Source organism: Helianthus annuus, chromosome 15, assembly GCF_002127325.2.
Source record: "Helianthus annuus cultivar XRQ/B chromosome 15, HanXRQr2.0-SUNRISE, whole genome shotgun sequence".
NCBI lineage: Eukaryota > Viridiplantae > Streptophyta > Magnoliopsida > Asterales > Asteraceae > Helianthus > Helianthus annuus.
Window position 1 is genome coordinate 84224958 of NC_035447.2, and position 18364 is coordinate 84243321.

The following is an 18364-nucleotide window of genomic DNA, read 5'->3' on the forward strand; positions in this document are numbered from 1 at the left end:
AAAGAGTTTTGCTTGAGGACAAGCAAAAGTTCAAGTGTGGGGGTATTTGATGTGTGTAAAATGCAACATATAAAACACATCAATTAAAGCATAAAACTAACCCTTTTTAAGTACTAATGTTGGAAAAAGAGTGTTTTTGTCTTCCTTTTGTATTTTCAGGATGAAATGAGCTCAAAATCACAAAAGAAGCAAAAAGACCACTAATTCTACCATAAATACAAGAAAAGGAACAAAAGTGGACTGCCCGGACCCTCAACGGCACCTCCCAAGGCAAAGAGAAGGAAACAGAGTCTGAACACGCCCCGTGTCCAGCGAACACGGGGGCGTGCCCAGGAATCAGCAGAAAAGACAAACCAGTAGAAGCTTCCATTGCTCACCACGGGGCCGTGTCCAGCGAGCACGGGGGCGTGGTGAAAGTACAGCAGGCGCATTAATTGTAATTCGCAATTACAATTAATGAAGAGAGAGAATGTCAGACGGGCACGGGGCCGTGTCCAGCGGACACGGGGCCGTGTCCAGCGTTCTGTTCAGCCTATAAATAGAGGAGCTTGGTTTCATTCTCTCTCATCCCTTGGCACACCACCTCTCTCACACTTCATCCACCACCCACCACCACCATAACACCATCATCCACCACCATCATCCATTGTCCATCATAGAGTGTGTGAGTCGTCTCGGGATCCAAGATTGATCGTAAGAGTTCTTGACAATCAAGGCCATGTTTGCCTAAGTCTCTTACATCACTTGGTGAAGACAAGTGTTTAGTATAATACTTTTTATTTTTAATCTTTTGCACTTTTTATTTGGTTTTGTATTAATGACTTTAATAACTAGTTACTTATGTTGAAGGTGATCTTTCCTTATCGTTTGTCCGTGGTGTCTTGGCATTATTTTACTGTCTATATAAAATAAAAGATTTTCACCATTCATATCTCCACGGTCTATATGGAGGTATGTTGGCTACCTGGTCGGGGGTTAAGGGAACGGTTTGGTAAGGGTCTTGCCCTTGTTCAGCGTTTAGAGGTCCTGCTTGGGACCTGGGTCAAATTTAGTAGGATCCCCTTCAATGCTCATAGGTATTGGATGGCGGGGATCCAAACTCTTTGACCCCCTCATAAGTTAACTACTATTAATACTATAACCCGGCTATTAGGACTGTATCCCTGCTGACTCAGACTACTTAGCCGAGGGTAACGTCACCGCCAAAAGCGGGGCCTACCATAATTTGCATTAATAACTTAATTCATTATCTTTCAATAATCCGACCCTTTAGGATTGTATCCTTGCTGACTCAAACTACTGGGTTGAGGGTAACGCCGCCTTCAAAAGAGGGGCCTACTACAATAACTAAGATAATCTCTTAAACAAGTGCAAAAGTGCGAAAATAATCAAAGGTTATACTAATACACGTGTCGGATCCAAGTGATTCATCTTGTCTATCTGTTTTTATTTTTATTTTATTTTTCAGCATTTAGTTAGTTTTTATTTTTCTTAGTTTAAAACATTTTCTAACTTTTTGATTTGGTTAGACGTTGATGATAAACCGGTATTAAAAGCTCTTGTGTCCTTGGACGACCTCGGTATCTTACCAACACTATACTACGTCCACGATGGGTGCACTTGCCCATATGTGTGTTTAGTGTTAGTAAATATCGTGTTTTATAAATTTAAAACTTGGCTAAAAGTGTAAAAAGGGCTTAAATAAACATCAAAAATAATATTACACCTAACGCACATCAAACTTTAAAGATAAATTAATATACTTCAACCTCTGATTGTAATATCAAATGTATTACAGAAGTCGAATATATCCACAGCGGATCAAAATAAATAAATATTGTTCATTCAGATACGGCATCGAGTTTGCGAGACTATTCGTGATGCTTAGGAAGCTAATACCAGCCAATTTCGTATAGTACCTGCACTTAATCTTTTTGGGGAAAATACGTCAGTTTACACTGGTAAATACATTCAACTGACACATTTGAAAATGTTTATTAAAATTGATTTGAATGCACAAGGCACAAACTCTTTTATAACTTGGGAAAATTATTAAAATCTTGTGAACGTTTTACATGTTCTTTTATGCGTTCAGTAGCCCAGGTCGTGCCGGGTTAAAGATTTATAGACACACCACATTGCGTAAAACCGTAGTATAAAAACCAACGGCTACGTCTTTTAATTTAATGTCGACAATATATACCGGGTGTACGCCTACACCGGGATGTCGATGGTCGTGGCCATTTCGTAAAATGATGCCAAGGATATCCGGGGCAACGGTCATTAAACCCCCCAAAGGCTTTTAAGAAACAAAACTGTTTAAATGAGCCGATCATATTATTTAAGTAACCACCTAAGCGATGGAAAAATATAATGCTCAATCAAGCGGTATTAACATACCGTAACCCAAGCCCGTATAGGGGAAATAAGTTAAAGTATTTACCTTTGCAAGTATTATTCCTTAGTTCGATTTAATTCACCGATAGCTTTTACTGGGCTCCTAATCTGGAACGAAGGTTTTAATTAACCTCTTAGAATCCTAACGGGTCTTTATATTGGCCGTAGCCTAGACCGGTTGGTTCCGGAATATAAATATGGTTTAATCGCGCGAAAAGGCGAAAACCGAGAATGGAATGTGATTCTGTCCCAAACAAGTTCAGAGACTTGTTTTATATGGGTTCAAGGTTCACACTCTGGATTTTGGGGTTCAAATAATATAATTTGACCCGTATCGGCTAATTTATGAAAACTAGTTTCATAAGCCGAACCGTGCGCGCAATAGGCGAAACGGTTAACCATGAGAGTCCTACGCTTATTTCCTAGGTCAATATGCCTTAAAGAGGTTGTGGTATCAGTAGGATACCTTCCGTGATGCCCGTAACGAGTTTAAGTTAATATTACGCCCCGTAGGGACTTTTCGGTCATTTTAAAGACTTTTAAAGAGCTTTTCGAGTTCTACAGGAAATCTGAGTTTCCCGAACAGTTTATAAAGTCTAAAATACTTTATTTATTATTTAAAATCAGTAGCAACTGGAATCGGGTCAAAAGACTTTGTAGAACTCAAGTTTTGGCCGAAAAGGGCACATTCGGCATTTACCGAACCGTAGCCATAACCGTAGGTTATGAGCGAGGTAAAAATTATTAAAAATCTTTAAAATTCCCAAAATATTATTTTAATACAGCGGGTAAAAGTTTTGGTGACGAAATCTTGGTTTAGATAGGCGTTATGCTAATTGCGCCGTTATTTACAAAAGTTTACTTTAACTGCACTAATTAGCATAACTCTCATTCTAGACCTCGGATTGACGTGAAACTTTAAGGACATGCTTATAATTTAATAAGCAAGGTTCTGGTCCGTTCACGTGTCCGGAATACTCGTTTTATTTTCAAAATGGCGTTACGGTCAACTTTTAGGCGATTAACGGAAATGTGCACAAGACTCGGATAACTCATGAACCGATCACAGAGGTTTATACCATCATGTAACCTGGTCCTAAGAGAGTCCTAAGGTATATCTATACCTCACTAAAACGGGTCAGAACTGAAGTCAAAACAAAAGTCAAACTTTCGCGACATTCGGCTCCGAACCGGGTCAATATAGCAAACGGTCGATTCAAACGAGCGCAAACAAGTTTATATACTTATTATCATGTTTTATGAACATCAAAACAGGTTTCATAACGTATACATTACAGATTATGTAGAAAATGGCAAAATGACTTTCTGTTGACTTTTTAAGTGCGCGTTTGACTCGATATTTGACATAGTTAGAGTGGTGATCAGAGGGAACCCTTTTAGGGGTTTATTACCCACATAAATACCAACTCAAAACTACTTTTGATTCGTCATAAGACTGAACCATCACTGATTTATTTTAAAGTCAAACCGTATTTACGACGGTTTGGTTTTTAGCTATTTACTAAGGAAATGTGAAACCACAAAGGGTTAGATCACTTACAGAAGCTTGAGAGAAGACTTAAGAACACAGAGGAATGCTTGAGAGCTCTTGAAATGATCAGATGAGTGTGTTTGAGGTGTGGTGAACTTATGAACCAAGTGTGGCTATTTATAGTGTTTACAAGGCCATTAGATCATCACAACACATGCTACAAGTGATCATGGATGATGGGCAGGTGCCCCTAAGTGATATGGGTCGAGCATAAGGTGCCCATGCCTCATTTATTGGTTGTTGGTCATTCAAAGGCTCCAAAAGGCAAGTAGTTACAAGTTTTCTGCATCTGGGCGTCCCACGCGGCCCGCATAGGAGTTCCCATGCATTTTTACGCGGACCGCCTGAGTTTAAGAAATCAGGCGAGTAAATGAGGAGGCTCGCGGCCCGCCTCAACTTATGCCTAAACCTCACGCGGGCCGCGAGAGGTTATATTTTCTGAATTCTTAAATCTTTTGTAATGATTAACAGAATCTGGCAATTAATAACGAAATCTTTCGTAATGATTTACCTGACCTTTCGGGTTTGAAGGGGTAACTTTGCGGTTTGGCCCTCGGTTAATTACAACTAAGGACCTCGTGTTATTTACCCGCGTTGTTAAGTCCCCGGTTAGTTTATTGATTATTCAGAAAGCCTTAACTTTCATTATTGACGCTTTTAACCCTTCTCCTACGAATTCGATCGTAACTTTCTCGTTTCATAACGAAACTTCGCGAAATTTATATAGTATATTTTAGTGAGTGTACAATACCGTTACAAAGCCTTGGGAACGTCAAAGGGTCACTCAGAGGTATAATTAAACATGTTGACACGGTTAACCCCTGTAGCTTGTAATCTCTCACTTTCTTTCGCGTTTCGCTTCTGTACGATCTATGATTTATTCGTTTGAAGGTTCAAGCATTATTTAGGGTTACTATACAGTATATTTACCCTTGTTGACATTTATAACCCTCGAATTTATATACCTTCGAGTTTTGTCAATATTAGTCCTTTATTTAATATCAATGCCACGTGTAAACAACTGACACGTGTTAACACATTATTGGACACAAAAATTCGAGGTGTTACATATCACATCCCCACACTTGTCTTTTGCTTGCCCTCAAGCAAATCTGTTTTTCACTTTCACGTGGGTCGAACAAAGAATACACTCCCCATTCCTGAGGCGAAGGTTAAGGTCAATTGTCATACTAAAGTTCAAACTCCTTACAATTTTCAACATATTTAACGGTGAAGTGACTAATCACACAAAAAATGGTTATCCAAGATTAACCCGCCTGTAAACTAACAAGTCATGCACATCCCTCACAATGTTCTCTCCACTCGGCTTATAAATTAGCTAATGTGTATAATGTATTAGCACTTCAATCAATTAATCGCTCAAAACCGATTAGAACACGTACCCGCATAGGCTTACAACTCAATCATTCTTCACCACCGATCACCGAATACTAAGCACAAGTCATAAGGTCTTTGTAAGGGTTGTAACGAGGCAAGGCTAAGGGTAGGGAATATGATATTTTAAAGTGGCTAATGTGATGAAAATTCGATTTTTATTACAAACCCCTAAACTAAACAAAACTAAATATAAACATCAACTATGAGGCAACAACTTTTCGCCTTTTATTCGACAACTACTAACACATCTTTTTGTTCTTTTCTCAATGATTTTCTATTCTTTTTCGTACATTTTCTGTTTTTTTTTTTTTTTTTTTTTGCAAATAAACAAATACAACTATACAAACTTTGCTACTATAATCGAATTTCCATCACACGGGTTTAAAAGAAAAAGGTTTTAGGGTTATGGGCTAAAGGGTGGTCAAACGAAGGGATTAGGCTCAAAATTGGATACTAGGGGATAATTTTTTTTTTTTGGGTAAGGATATAGAAATGGTGTAAAAGGAAAAGGTTTACCTAATGCCTTAATCATTCTCGTGCTTGTATTCGGTCTATGGTCTCGAACGTATCCAAAGTTGCAAGTTCTACAATACGCGACTAATGGTCCACTCAAACAAAGAAACATGTATATGTAAATCTATGATATAAAAGTGGCTCAAAATATCACGTATAAGGGTATGATATGTGATATGCATAAAATGCTAGTTCCTTAGGCGAATTATTCCCAAATAATCACCCGCTAAATACCCGTTATGCTTATTAATTTGAACTTTACCATGACAAAAGGCCAAATGGGTTGTGCCATCCCTCGTTGACTAAGTTACTTGTGCTTTTAAGATCGCTTTTGAGACAAGAAAATTTTGAAATTTTTTTTTGAAATTTTCCCCCATCCCCACACTTGAAGTAGACATTGTCCTCAATGTGTAGTGTTTAAATGAACGGGTCAAAATCGAAAACTTTTACTACTCCCCCCACCAAAATCATCAAAATACCACCAAATTTCTGAAATTAAACACCTAAAATCAGCAGAATACCACCAAATTTCTGAAATTTAACACCAAAAATCATCAAAATACCACCAAATTTCTGAAATTAAACACCTAAAATCAGCAAAATACCACCAAATTTCTGAAATTTAACACCAAAAATCATCAAAATACCACCAAATTTCTTAAATTTAACACCAAACTGAGTGAAATTTAATAATAAGAAGAAAACAATGTCAAAATGAATGAATAATGTAAAGGTCACATGTAAAGGCTTCCCACACAACTTTAGGGAATTCTTCTATAGAATTTATTTATATTAAATAATAATATGTTAAGCAAAATAGAGGTTGGAGACTTGCCTGAAAACACAAGATGCTAGGACTATAGCGACGAATCTCTTTGCGTATAACCCTTCTTCTATATTCCCACTTCATATATTTAGGGATGACATCAGAGTACAAATCCTGATGGTTGAAGCATTTTCAACACCCAGTATATTATAGGATACAAATACAAACTTATCTGCAACACCATTACATATATTAATTAATTAATGCATTCATAAAGATAGACAGATAACTGATAAGAGTTACCTCTGTGATCACAGTTAGAAAAAACCCATCTGCGATTTTCATGTCTGCGGTCACGCTTGGAAGTATGTGTCAGATTTGCAGTGGAGGTGGCGGGGGTCGATGGCTGCTGTGGAGGTTGGCGGGGGTGGGAGGAGGAGAAAGTGCTAGGGTTTGTGTGGGAGAAGCTTCTATGTGTTTTCAAGATGTGGAGGAGAAGAGAGTCTGCAGATCCAAGATGACATTGATCCATGTCTGTACCAGAAAGAGGTCACGCAGACCTTTTTTAATGAAAGGTCTTCGAGGAAACAAACACACTGCAGACTCAAACGTCTGCGCGTGGTCTGCGTGGGGCAGGCATAAGAGGTTCTGAAGAGCTTTTCACAAAAAAAACAAACACCCCCTAAGCAATTGCCTAGTGCACCACAGGTCTACAAGATTCCCTCACGTAGAAAGGATGAGCCAAAAGCTTTTCACCTCTACCACGATCTTGCATTCTTGTGTGTATCCTCTATGTGTTGTTGAGTGAAAATGTTAGGGAAGTGAGGCTCATACGAAAAGGTTATTTAGGAAGTAATTAAGCATGATTCGTATTTATAGTTTAAATATGGTTAGAGTATGTGTAAAATCAGATCAAATGTTTTGCTTGCTTGTTACGTTTTTAAGGAAAGCAAAAAAATGTAATAGATCGTTAATAAAAGATGAAAACTCATCAGAAACAACTTTAAACACTTTTTTTATTGTTTTTTTGTTTTCGTATCGATTGGCATTGTACTTTTATTGTGTGTTTTTAAAAGACGAGCACATATCATATTTTCTTATTATGATATTGCATTTTATTAGGTTCATCGTCCCTACCCGGCCAAAACAACGACCGACCCGAAAATGCTGCCGTTAGTTGGTGAAAAATCTTAACACCGAAAAGGGACCCCATTGAAAAAAAAAATCATGGGTCTGCCACTGCATATAAGGATACTTTCTTGTGGCATGTGTTCTGATTTTGTATGCCTCTAACATATGTTTTGCCGGTATAATGACATATAGACAAATATAAATATAAATCAAACGTTAAAGGGCTTATTTGCGTATTTTGATCATAATTGTTAGGTTTTAAATTGAGGCTGTAGTATGACTAATGGGGGTCCTGAGTCGAATGATGATCCAACGGTTGTATTTCTCTGCTACGGTTCTTGGTTTAAAGCTAAAATGAGTGTTAACTCCTGATCAGGCTTACCTAATACTCATGATAAATGATTACTCGGCTAAGTGGGAGAATGTAAGATTAAATATATTATAATGTGATATTTAATCTTGTAGCCATATAATCATTTATATATTATCCAGATCAAAATATATTAAATCTATTATATAATTAGTTGGTAATTGTTGATGGACCATATTACCCTTATTAACTAATTAGGTTTCCTCTTGGGTGTATATATAAGGAAATAATTAGAGAGGTTAAGGGTTACACAATTATTATAACTATAAGTCTCCCTCTACATCTTTCTCTCCATACGAACTCAAACCCTAGAGTTCGGTATTACCATCAAGAACTTACACCCTATGGAGGAATCAGATTATCCTGACAATTATGCCAAACTCCATGGCTACGTCTCTGACTGAAGTCTCTACTGGCGTATTTGCTGTTACAGGTATTTCTAATATGTTTTCCATTATGTTTATACATAACTGATCAACAAATCATTTTATTTATTCTTCACGAAGATAACAATTAACCTTTTTATATTTTTCGACAATATACTTTAGTCTATATAAAAATATATATTTTATATTGATAGCCCGCTATTCTAAACGGGATCAGGAGAAAACGCCCAAAAGTGTGAGAACGGTGAGAACGCATTCTGGCCAAACACGTGGCGCGGGATATGATCAGGGGTTGAGGGGTTTTTTTGTCTTTTCAATCTTCTTTTATTTTCCCAACGTGCTATAACATTTTCTGGCATCTAAGATTATTCTGGCGTTAATTGTATTTATTAAACTTTTTGGCGTTGAATTAATTGTTTTTGTGTCACATAGATAATTTTTTGGCGTTATAGCATTTTCTGGTCAATTTTTTGGCGTTTTGTGGCGTTGTATAATAATTCACTACGAGTGATTAATATTTTCATAAGATTACAATAAGACCAAATGTTTTTAATGGCGTTTAGTGAATTTTTTGGCGTTTAATACATTTTTGACAAGGTGCTTTGCCAGCACCCGTTCTCACAGTTTTCATACTACTAGCGTTTTGGTGTTTGTAGTTTTTGGTGTTTGTAGTTTTTGGCGTTTTATATAATAATGTATTTTATTTGTAAAGAATTAGATATCAAAACAACAGATAATTTGATAACAAAACAATATAAAATGAAAAAGAAAAAAAATAAAAATAAAAATGGTAATCTAATTTCTCTTCCGAATCTTCACTGTCATCAGGCTCTTCTTCTTGATTTTGTTTTTGGCGTTTTGAACCTTTAAATACTTTAGCTAGATGTCAGCTCTCCTACATAAACACCCGTCCTTTTTAGACGAAGCTGCTTAGTGGCATCCTGTTTTTTGGTGTGTTATTCTTGTTTGGTGGCATGTCATTAAAGATCAACTCTTGCTTGATGCTATTTATAATAATGGAGTCCAAAATAGCATTTTACACTTGTGTTGATCCCTTTATTCCATGCCAATATTCATCAAGAATAAAGCTCATATGATGGCATATCACTATCATCAGTCTCTTTTTCTTGAATATTTGTACAACTCATTCAGCAAAAGATTATTGAGATAACCCCCTCAGAAGAAGAATCCATTCAGTGAAAGCTTTGCCATCTGTGGTTATTTTAGCTAACATTTTTTGGCGGTTTAAAGTGAGTGGTTTCTAGAGAATATGGTGTTTGTTTTTTTGGGTGTGATCAATTCATTGTGTATAAACCCCTCTCTTATAGGAGTTTTTTGGCGCGTAATTTAGGCGGGATTTTTTTATTGTAATAAATGATAGTAATAAAGTAACCGTCTTTTCAGTTACTGTTTTGTATTTACTGTTTTGATCAGCTTTATCAGTTTATAGGTGATAGACATCCCATCTTCTAAGTTTGGCATTTTTTTTAAATGGCGTTATGCATACCAAGATGACAAAATATTAAGCAGGAAAAATATTTTTTGTTATTTCTGGCGTTTTGTAAGCAATAACCTTTTTTAGTATTTTTTGGCGTTTTGCAAATAAACAGACAAATATATCATTTAATTATCTTAAAAAAAGATTACACAGCAGAAAAAAAGAAATAAAAATAAAACCCTTCGTCAGAATGTACTTTATCCGAAAAATATCCATCACTTGCGTCATCTACTTCCTCGGAGTCTTCATCTGGATCTTCATCCATGTCATCACCTTCACCTTCATCGGCTTCTTGTTCCTGAAGATTCTGAAGCCTCCACTTGAACATGTCTTGCATTAACTACAATTTTGAGTCCAATTCTGTGTTCAAACAAGTGGCGTTATGCAATTCTTCCATGAAACCAAGCCCCTGCTTTGTCATGATGTTTTCAAGCCAGTAGACTTCCTACTCTCCGCTGTCGTATATAACGGTCACCATGTCTGTTTCATCATCAAAACGCCATGATGTCATGACAGGGCCCGGCTTCACATCTGCTTTGATTGGTCCAAATTTCCTGGTAAATGCTTTCATAAGCATATGTGTTTCATGGCATTCGTTGTCCAGAGCGATCCCAAGGGATAGGATACCCCTCTGTACCTCTTCTTCCATCTTCAAAATTGCCTTGACCGTCCTAACATACACCCTCCTTCGGTTGTCAAAATGCAGGACAAATCGCCTGATTGCCAGAGTGTATCACCACCAAACGATTGTTGCCATTTTGGCTTTTTGGTTAAATTGGCGTTTTTGGTTAAAGATGTTTTTGCAGAAATGGATAGATTGAAGCGATTATGGAAGCGATGTTTACGTCATTTATATAATGATGTTTTTGGCGCGTAATTTTGGAGGGAATTTCTTCTAATAAATGTTAATAACTGAAATTCAGTTACTGTGTTGTTTCCTCTTCCTGTAATATCCAACACTATGCATTTAACGATGGTACTTCTAGAATAAGAATCTCTACTTTGGTAGGAGATGATAATAGGCATTTCTTATAACAAATGACTTAACAACCTTTAACATACTTTAAGGTTCAACTATGTCCATACTAAAATATCCAAACATCATCTTCTAGATGTACTTTAGGGATTAGTAAAATATAATTACATACATACTCGAACTACAGTTCGAGTAATAATTAGACCGTTCCAAGGTCATTCAAAAATTCTCCCTCTAAAAGCTCGACAATTTCTCTCGATGATGCCTAGACATCATTACTGTAAATTGCGATTATAATGAACTTTTAAAAGTAGAATGTTCATAGAACATGACTAATTTAATCAAACTTATATCCCTCTTTATGCAAATATCTCGAGTTGTACAACACTCAACCCAACTATTTTGGCTCATACATATTTTGTCAACTTCATATAGTACGTTCTTGAGGTTTTTATATCAATGCTTCTGGCATTATCAATCCATGAGGGAATTCTGCCCATCTTATCCAAATATACATGTGCATTCACTCTTCATGAGTTTTGCTACATAAACTTACCCTTATAACACACAGATATCTATATCATATGCAAAAGTGTCATGAACACTTGCTTTTATCTTCAAAATCCATATTGTACCATGCGTGTACACTATTTATTGAGATATCACAATCACTTGGTACAAGTTTCTGTGTACGTTTTTGGTGCACAATTTTACATCGTTAATATGTTTCAATTAACCTTTTAAGCACCCAATTGCTTTAGAAACTCATCAGGAGTTTCAATTATATCCAACATGTAAAAAAATCATAACCTATTCAAAATCCGAATATGTATACAATGATCACATTGTTCTCAAGAACTTACTTTACATGACCTACATAATTTAATCCTCCAGGACTTTCATGTAAACTCTCAGTATCAAATGATACATAACATTCATAAGACGAATCTCTTTTCACTCTTTATATTACCAGACTAATAAAATATTGGAAAGTCAATGCATCCACCACTGGAGAATACGTCTCCTCATAATCAATCATAGGTCTTTGCGAAAATTATTGTGCCACCAATTTTCCCTTATATCACTCAATTTGATTTTCACATAATTCGCATAAAAGACCCTTTTATATCCAACATATTTTACAACTTCAGTTGTATGTACTGTTGGTCCAGATACTTTCCATGTCATTAGAGAATTCAGCTTTGCCTTATTTGCGTCTTTCCATTTTGGCCAATCATTTCTTAATATTCATTCATAGGCAGATCTTAAATCTTGATCCTCATCATTGAATCATTTTAAGCGCTACATTATATACAAAACTATAACGACGTCGATTTTTATTTCGATTCCATACATATCTTAGACATGATACAACTTATCGAGATCTCTTTATTTTCAGGTACCTGGGGTTCTTCTTGAACCATCATGTCTATTGTCTATTCAGGAGATCTTATTTCTATAACCTCGACTTGACCATCTTAATTACTTGCTCTAATTTTTGAGGAATTTTGTTATTGGAATCGACTAGTCTACCACGCTTCAGGCATGCAATAGACTCATTACAAAATATGTGGTTGTCCTCTTGGGAAACAAATATAACTGGAGCATAAGCAGTTGATTATGTGACTTACTTAGTCACTCTGTTTAGGTCAGTGAACTTCTCTGGTAATTTGTTCTTTAATATTGGTAAATGAATTGTACTTTAAACTTCTAGTTCATAGTTTATAGTCTGAGGATCAAGATGACATGATAATTCATTTCACTTTTCACTTTCCAACTGCTTGTTATCTCCCCCTAATGTTGGGAATATTCATTCACTAAAGTGAAAACCAATGAGCCATACATGAATTTCTCACTAATGGCTTTAAGTATTTAATCATAGACATTTATTTATACCCAACATATTCTGAAACTTTTTAGAAGTCCTATCTTTGTGCGGTGTAGTGGATGAGTTTCAATATATGTCGCACAACCAAAATCTTTGATGAGACATCTTTGGTTCCTGACCAAAAACCAACTGTATGGGGAGAACTATAACTTATTGGCTTGATGTGAAGTGATGGTACTATATATAAAATTACATGTACCTAAATGAACTTTTTCTCCTCTCATAATCATTGGCTTCGTAACCAAAAGTAGACGTTTAGTGATTATCTTCACAATAAAACTTATTCCAATGATCGTTAATAACTTGAGAATCGAATTCTCTATTATCAAATAAATATATTGGATTAATATGTTTGCTATCACATTAGCTAAGCCACAATCACATAAACTTCAGGTTGTGGATTTGATAACCATTTAGACGATACATCGATTTAAAACACTAAATGGTATCATGTTGGGATATGCATATCCTTTAATCGCTTCCAGAATATTTAGGTATACACACCCTCGTTTATTTTGAAAATATATAATTTCCCTTGAGAGAAAACATTACATGCTAATTATTATCTAGTTCTTCATTATGTTTCACATCATCATTGACTCGGTGTGGTCTAACCGGTCATGCCAACTAATTAAATAATTATGATCCATAAACTTCTGGTTTATGATCGTATTTGTATTACTTGCTTGTATGTAATATAAAACGTATGATACGAGAGAATATATTATAACTTCAAAGTTAAAACCATCACGTTATGCAATCACTCCTTAGTTTGCCACTTTTGGTGGTCCATTAAAATGGCCATCATTATAATTCTTATAGTCAATCTTATCATTACAAGTGTCTCAATTAGGTTCATCATTACATTTATAATGATTAATATATAATCACATTCACTTTTGAGAATGGAGTAGAAGCAAAACAAGCTTCATAGCTTTTCATTATTTACTCAATCACATGAGTATAAAATCATTTCATTTTTTCATAACTCTTATAATGATATTGCCACTTTAGGAGCATATGTCTCAAGTGTGACAAATGAAAAAAAATTAATCGATTGTTCCTTGTAAATAATGTTCTCTTTGCTTACCATCAATTGAGAAGTAGTTGAGTCGTATAAGATTTATCAATCTTATATCTTACGACTTTTATAACGATCATTGTATAGTCATCACATTATTAACATGGTTGATCTCATTACATGAGCATCATAGCAATTTCCTCAATTACCATGATTACGAACTTTATACCAATTATTATATCATCACATTCAGTTCAAGGAATGGATTATAACCAAACAACTATCATGGTGACATCAATACAATTTTCTTAGTTGTGTACATGATCTTCACCTTTACACTGTTCATTATATCATCACATTCACTTCATGGATTAGATTCACACAACTTTCACATGTGGTTGTTCTAAAACTTTTATATTCTTTAATGATATTCTTACTCCAGAATGGAAAATTTTTTTATTCTAACTTTTCTTATAAATAATCTTCTCATCACATGATATAAATTGAGAAGTGGTTATATGACCAAGTCATTTAGATTGATCGGTTTTAAAATCTTACAAGCTCCATAACTTTATAATAAACTTTATGGAGTCTCACACTTTGTGACTAAGCATGCTCATAAGATTTCATGAAAATGATAACAAACCACAATTTTAATGCAATTGCTCTATTCAATATTGTCTATGTGCATAAGCGATAGCATATTAAATATACTGTATAAAGTCAAATTATACAATATATAATTGATAAGATGCCTTCTTATCAAGTATAATAAAATACATATAATTAATTTGTCTTACTGGTATGACTGAATATTAAAATGTATCAAGAACACTATTAAAAAGGTTTATAGTAATATGTAAAGGTGATAATTATACGATGCATCACTTTATATTATGTCACTATGAGAAATGACTTATGACACAACCTTACGATATAACATGCGTCATCAGTTTTATGAAATATGTATTTATTTATAAAATATGAATATTATGTAGTAACTCATCGCAATATAACCAATCACAAATATCCATATACATGGTTTCGTCACTCTAACTTGAAAAAAAAACAAATATCTCCATGAATTTATTTTAGGTTATACTTAACATGCGCTCATTTATTACTTGTATATAAGCATGTTTTCTATAATAGTTACGATTTAGATAATAGCACATAATATCTGTTTTTTCAAGTTTTCCAAATTATACAAAGCATCTTTCATCTCAATTTCCATGCATAAGTTGTAAGTTATTTTATATCGAAAAATGTTCGAAGTTTTTCAATAAAAACACAATGAAGAGGTTTAAATCTTAGAATAGTAAAAGATTAACATATATAAAGAATAATAATTATAGAATTTGTATATGTAAATCAATAATTTACTTAAGGTTCACAATCTTTTAGTTATTTTAATCAATTTATCCAAGAAATTTTCTATTACTTAAGATCCAAACAATGAAATATACAATAATGTAGCAGGATCTATTCGAAATTAAAAAAAAAACATATATCAAAATAACAACTCCATGATGGCCTATTATGGAGCTACGATTCTTTTGAATAAAATAGAAAAAAAATCTAACACATAGTGTAAAGAGTTTGTATAAGACAAGATAAGAATAAAAATTTGTATATTTACGAGGATGTTGAACTTTCAATGATTATAAATTGCAAGTATGTTGTTATTGATAGTATAAACAGTAATAAAAATTATGCTTATTATTAGCCAGATTATGAATGAAGTTTCATGACATATATTAAATGTAATAATTAAGAGATAATGAACCAAAACTTAAAAGGTAATAACAAAATAATTAATTATTAAATAAATAAAAAAAAAAATCATGAACACACAATGGATACCAATCAGTTTCTCCATCAATCCAGTATAATAAGCTAATAACCGAAAAGTTACTAATAAGATGATTTAACATGATGTTTATTTTTATTTATTACTAGAGGGTAGGCTCGTGCGATGCACGGCATGACCAATATTTAGCGTATTTTTTGCTGTGCGTTTGGGGAAAATGTTTATGTACAGATTAAAGATAATTAGTAGAAAGACAATGCAAGAGAAGACATACAAAACGTGATAACACCATGTACCATGAGTTGGCCACAAAAAAATTAAGGCGTGCATAGAATAGGAAAATTTGTTGCGTAATCCATTTAAGAGCAAACATGTATGCCAAGTCTAAAAACATACATTACAGCGAAAAAAACTTAAAAGGAGTTCATGAAGCTCCCGGTTTTATTCAATAATTCACGAAATCTTCTGCCGCTAATGCATGGCTATGTAGTCGACGGTCCACTTTCACCTGGTGCGCTACCCACAGAACCATCTGAATATGAAGCTTCATAAGTAGGGCTGTGAAATAAAGAAAGGAAATGTTAGGAAGAAGTTTCACTTGGATGACGTATATATTAGCAGCTCGTACGCCATTATTTTGTACAAAAAATTGATAGAATGTAATTGTGTTCAAGTAGTGGCACAACACAAATGGATATGATGTGTAAAACGTATATGCTTATAGGCTAGAAACAAATGATGAACATAATGGTAAGCGAAGTTAGTTGCTTGTATTTCTTGAAGATAGAATACAAATATACTGATAACATGAACATACTGCAAGTAATGTTGCGGTATAATGTTCATAAGGCATGCAATTATGCTCCTTTGAATTATCAGCCAGCTTCAAAAAAATGAAAAGATCTGTTAGTAACAATCTTCTTTGTCATTCATTAACACATTCAACAAAAAAGCTCTCATTCATTAAAAGGCCACAAACAGGATGAAATCATGAAATAAATCAACACAAAATAAACAAATCGTTAAATAAGATAAAATATATACTCACAATAGGACAATCCCGCCAAAACTCAGATAATGATTTCCTCTGCAGGCAAGGAAAAAGACAACTAATTAAGAAGAAATTAGACCAGAAATAGAGAGCACAACAATTCTTCCACAATTAGAACAAAGAGACCACAAATTTAGTAACTAAAACATTATGATTATGCATTCTTATTCATATACATCAAATAAAATGAAAACCAATGAAAGTATGAAACTCACATTTCTTAAATAGCTGAACTGAAACGGAGACAATGCACCTGTATCCACACGGTTACTGGTGTTCCTCAGTGAAAGCAAAATATCCATTTGTAACACCACCGAATATGTTATTATTTCCACGAACTCTTTCTACATCAAAACTCAAAATAATGCGACTAAACAAACTGGAAATAAAAACGTACCTGAACCAAATCAGAATACGAAAAGAAAAAACCCTTGCAATCAGACCTATGACACGAATAAAAAAGATCTGAACCCAATCAGAGGAGAGATGTATATGAGTATTTAAACAAACAAACCAACTAATCGTGCACGACTATCTCCATATAAGCGACATCCGGTCAGAATCGTGGCCGGAACCCTTTCTTTATCTTTCAGATGGTCCATAAATGCTCATCAAAGTAACATTCCAAAATACATAAAACAGTTAAAGGAATTGCATATAACCATATTCAATACATATATTTGCATGAAACTTTTTTATAACCATCCAATTATTAAAGACGTATGAAGCTCTAAATCAGATAAAGACAAAAGAAAAAAAACATACCAGTTGAGAGAAATAGCAGGGAATAGAGCAACCGCACCTCGAAAAGTGATAAGGAGTCCCTTGCCGGAGGAGTAGAGGAGAAGAGCAGGCGGAAAATGCGGATGACACTTCGTATACCACCTTCGATCCTCCGTTACCTTACCTTGACTGAAGTCGTTACCCCATCACATCACCCGGTTCGTTCTTCGGAACCCTAGTCGTCACTCAAAGATGTGGCTGCTGACCACCGGCGAACTACCGTCACCATCGTCACTATATGTCACCCTTGAGCGGTGATGTTACCCCCATCACCCTCGTCGTCATCTCCTGAGTAACAGATGATCACCGGGTAATGTAGCCGGCGACCGTCCACTCTCTCTCCAGGCCCCTCTCTCTCTTTCTTTAACCCTGGATGTATCTAACTTTGTAGACGTAGTATTATGTGAATGCAAATGTGAAAAGGAAGTAAATAATAGTTGATAAATTGATAAATAAATAAATTTTAATTAAAAGCAAACGATTCAATTGCAGTTGCAAGTTGTAGGAAACTCTTTAGTTTCCAAGGAGTTATTGAGAAAAAAGGGTAAAGAGGGATTAATGTTAAAGTTAAATAGGTAAATTACTTCTCTTTGAATTCCATTTAATATTTTTTAACTTAAAGACTTCTAATTTACCTCTATTTCATTATTTGTAAACTTTTAGATTATGATTTTGGAATATATTTTTTAATCAATATTGTTTTAAGTGATGAATTTATAACATCATAAATTTTGACTTTAAAACACTAACATGCAACTAAACTTTTGATATTGCAAGTTGTAGGAAACTCTTTAGTTTCCAAGGAGTTATTGAGAAAAAAGGGT

At 34.6% G+C, this 18364-nt stretch overlaps 1 long non-coding RNA gene across 1 annotated transcript; it reads right to left on the reverse strand.

Annotated features, from left to right (window-relative positions):
- Window positions 1–16523: 16523 nt before the first annotated feature.
- Window positions 16524–16793, reverse strand: LOC118487323. Its single transcript, XR_004881371.1, has 2 exons — window positions 16755–16793; window positions 16524–16589 (listed from the first exon to the last, which is right to left on the reverse strand). It is a non-coding gene; the product is annotated as an uncharacterized LOC118487323 (long non-coding RNA).
- Window positions 16794–18364: the final 1571 nt, after the last annotated feature.